Below are 4156 nucleotides of genomic sequence, written 5' to 3'. Positions count from 1 at the left end.
GAGCAACTCCCCCTGCGAGGCTATTAGTTCCGGATCTGTTGAGGTGCAACCCGTCTGGCTTGTGCAGTTCCCACCTTCCCCAGAATCGGTCCCAATTCCTCAGGAATCTAAATCCCTCTCTCCTGCACCAACCATCCAGACACGCATTCACCTGATCTATTCTCCTATTCCTATACTCACTAACACGTGGCACTGGGGGTATTCCTGAGATTACTACCCTTGAGGTCCTGATTATTAACTCATTTCCGAACTCATCATATTCTGCTTGCAGGACCTCATCCCTCTTTTTACCAATGTAGTTGTTACCGATATGGACCACGACCTCTGGCTGTTCACCCTCCCCCTTCAGAATGTCCTGCAGCCGCTCAGTGACATCCATGACCCTGGCATCAGGGAGGTAACATGCCATCCTGGAATCACGTTTGCGGCCGCAGAAACGCCTGTCTGCTCCCCTAACTATAGAATCCCCGATCACTATTGCTCTCTTGACCTTTCTCCTCCCCCCACTTTACAGCTGAGCCTCCCATGATGCTTTGGACTTGGCTCTGTCTGCACTCCCCAGAGGAACCCTTTCCCTCACCATTACCCAGATCTGAATACTGGTTGGAGATTGAGATGCCCTCAGGGAAATTCTGCACTAACCCGGAGCTCGAGCTCCACCAGCTGTCGACACTTCCTGCACATGTGCTTGTCCAGGACACGGGAAGAATCCTGGAGTTCCCACATGGCACAGGTCGTGAATTCGACAGGTTTGAGCTGCCCTGCCATATCTTAATTATTAGATTAACTTAAACATAGCAAAAACAAATTACGGTTATTTTTGTTTATATTACTCTAGTTAAGTAGTTTAAGCTTTAATTTTAATGAGCTTCCAGGAGTTTTACATTTCAAGCTTTTAATTCAATTTTACCCAATTCCCGAACTCAGAGAAAAAAACGAAGACTCACCAGCCAATCACCGACCTGTTGTCCTGTGACGTCACTCCCTGTTGTTTTCACCGATTGCCTCTGTGCCGCTCGGAGTGCGGGTCGGCCTTCGAGCCTGGGCCTTGAGCAGTCTCCGAGTCCTGCGCTCTCTCCCAGGTCCGCTCCCGCCTGCAGCTCCGCTCTTGTTCATCCCACCCACTCCTTGCAGACACTTCCAGCATCATCGACGTGGGCGGTGGAATGCAGAGACATTCAGCGCCACAAATCAATCCGTGCCGCCTGTTAACGAAACTCGTGAACAATGTGAACCATTTCAGCCTCTCAGATGCCGATGTTTCCAATTTCATCTTGTGCAGCCAGAACCCCTGGTGATTTTACAGTCAATGAAGTTCGCTTCACTTTCCCCAAAGTTTGGTCTAAAAGAGAGCAACGAAAAATGAACGAAAAGTGAGCGTTTCGTCATTGGTGGCGAAGCAAAATCGCTGCTTTCATTCCTTCCACCGCTGGTCTTCCTGCGGGCGATGAACCTTCTGCACTCCGCTATTTTTATCAAATGACCAGGGACTGGAAACGAGTTGAATGTGAAAGTGGGAGCAACAAACTGGATCAAGCGGATAGGTGGGGCGGGATATTGCAAAACAAACAGCGAAGCCACGAGGAGCAGGTCAGCTTTTGCATCAGAACATAAGAAATAGGAGCAGGAGTCGGCCTCACGGCCCCTCGAGCCTGCTCCGCGATTCAATAAGATCATGGCTGATCTTCGACCTCGACTCTATTCTCCCGCCCGATCCCCATATTCTTTACACGACATTTCAAACAGAAGAATGTCTGTTTCACGAAAAGAAGAATTGTGTGTTCGGTTCTTCAGATTTAAAGATCTCGTGCCGCCTCTTTTGCCATTTCATGCTGTCGCAAATCGCCTCTCTCTCCGGCCTATTAACAACGAAACTCACACCTGCTATTTCAATACGGCCGGCCAGAGGGCCCAAAGTGCCCACATGAGAACAGTAAGAAGGAGAAGCTTAATGGAACAGACCAGCTGTACCTTGAACTCCGGTGGAAATGTTCAGAAGCAAAAGGTTAAAATGCTCCAGGGGAAGTTCGAACTCAACACTTCGGCATTCCTCGAGCCTGATACTATTATATAATACCACGTGCTGACCGATTACGCTGCTAAGGCCGCATGGTATTAATACTCTCATTAAACAGCCTCATTTTCGGCCTGGAAGGTTGTATGTTCTTTCAGACAGGTTTCCAAGTGGATACATGCAGCCAATTGCCGTTCGGCTGTTGGTGTTTTTGTCGTCGAATTCTTGCCTGCCACACGGGAAGCGGGCATTCGATTACCACCCAATGCAGCAGCATTTTCTGCATTCATGACATCGCGTGAATTGGGATAAATTCATATTTAGCTTCAATCTGCAAAGCATCTTGAGACTTTTTCTTTTCTCCAGGTGTGTTGCGTTCACTTAACCTCGGCTTCTATACGCAAAGGGTGGGAGACGTTTGAAACGCACTTCTGCAGATGGTAGTTGATGGCAGCTCACTTGTGAATGTTAAATCTGAGATTGATAGATTTCTGTGAACCAAGGGTAATAAGGGATATTGGTCTAAGCCGGGTATATGGAGTTAGGTCACAGGTCCATATCTAAATGCCACTGCCACTTGCTGCCTCCTGATATGCGCCACCTTCACCTGCAAGAAAGCGGGACGTGTGTCTGGGTGATGTTCCTGTCATGGTTAAATAGCTGCCAGTGTGTGTGACCTATGAGTTGTGGGTGGGCGGCTTGCAACAGTGGTAATGTGTAAGAGTGAGAGGAATCCTCTGGTTACAAGAGTTGAGTACTGATGGAAAGAGTTTGTTGGTATTTGGGGGATGGGGGGTGTATTGCATGGTGCAGTTGGTAGGAGATGAAACTTGAGAATTGCCCTCACTCAGCTTGACCACTCATGTCAAAGCATTGAACTTCTTCCTGCACTGCATCCATGTTCATGATGATGTGCGCCTGTCATTGAATTCGTCCCCCGCTGCCTCCAACTGCCTTTTGGATATCTGTCTGGAGGGCCTCTTGCCCTCACCCACCCCTGCGGATACATCATGCTCCTCCTTCTGTTCAACTCCTGCACCACCGACTCTGAGCATCAGCAGAGAACCTTGGTGCATGCACCCTCCAGGCCTGGTACCAACTCAGATCGGCAGATTGGTGAGGTCTGGCGTGCAGATCGGAGGATGTGGGATTTGGTGGTGTATAACTTTTATTCAATGTTTGAACATAACTCATCAGTGTGCAAACATAGGGATGTACCTGCATCTATGTTTTACGTGTACAACGTCTAATCTCTGTTCAGACTCCGTTTAGACAGTGGACTGTTATTTTAAGCAAATAACAGGTACCAGCTGCCTTCAAGCGATTTCGAAGAAAAATCCTCCCTTAAAGAGATTGAGCTCCCCCGGGCGGTGGAAAGTGCGAATTGCAATGATTCCACGTGCAAGGCCCGGAATGGAACACTGATTTCAGGTGAGTCATCGGGCCAGCCGAATCTTGCGTCCTGCGTGCCCATGGGTCATTGGGCGCGGAGTAACAGCACATCACGCTACCTGCGCCCAAAAACGGCCCTTATCCAATTTCCCCCCCCCCCCCCAACGTTTCCTGTTTGCGCCAGTCGACAGGATTCGGATATGGTACCTGGCACATGGGGCCACAGGAAGAACGAGTCCACTTAGATTGCCCTCTTCACACCTCGGACGTCCCAATGCGCTTTACAGACAACAAACCACTCGTTGAAGTGCAGTCACTGCTGACATGTAGGAAACGAGGCAGCCAATTTGCACACAGCAAGATCCCAAACACAGCGATGTGACAATGACCAGATAATGTGTTATAGTGATGTGACTGGAGGGATAAATATTGAACAGGGTAGCAGGGAGAACTAATTACCCTTCAAGGTGAAGACAAGGTGATTGTATCAGTTCGAGTTTGGACCTTTGTAATGTTTTTCTTTCCTTATTTTTATCTTCTTCAGATTCCAACTGATCAGAAAACTGACAACTGAACTCTCAATGAATTTTCGATAAATCTGTCACTCAAAATAAACAATGTTAGAAATAAAGAAATCAACCGGATTGAGACGGTTCACTTCACTTCACTGAAACGTCGAATTCCGGTTAAACCGGCGCGGCGGAGTCACAGCAGCTCATCGCTGATCTGCACCTCAACTCGATTTAGCGA

Source organism: Heptranchias perlo, chromosome X, assembly GCF_035084215.1.
Source record: "Heptranchias perlo isolate sHepPer1 chromosome X, sHepPer1.hap1, whole genome shotgun sequence".
NCBI lineage: Eukaryota > Metazoa > Chordata > Chondrichthyes > Hexanchiformes > Hexanchidae > Heptranchias > Heptranchias perlo.
This window is presented reverse-complemented; position numbering follows the sequence as displayed.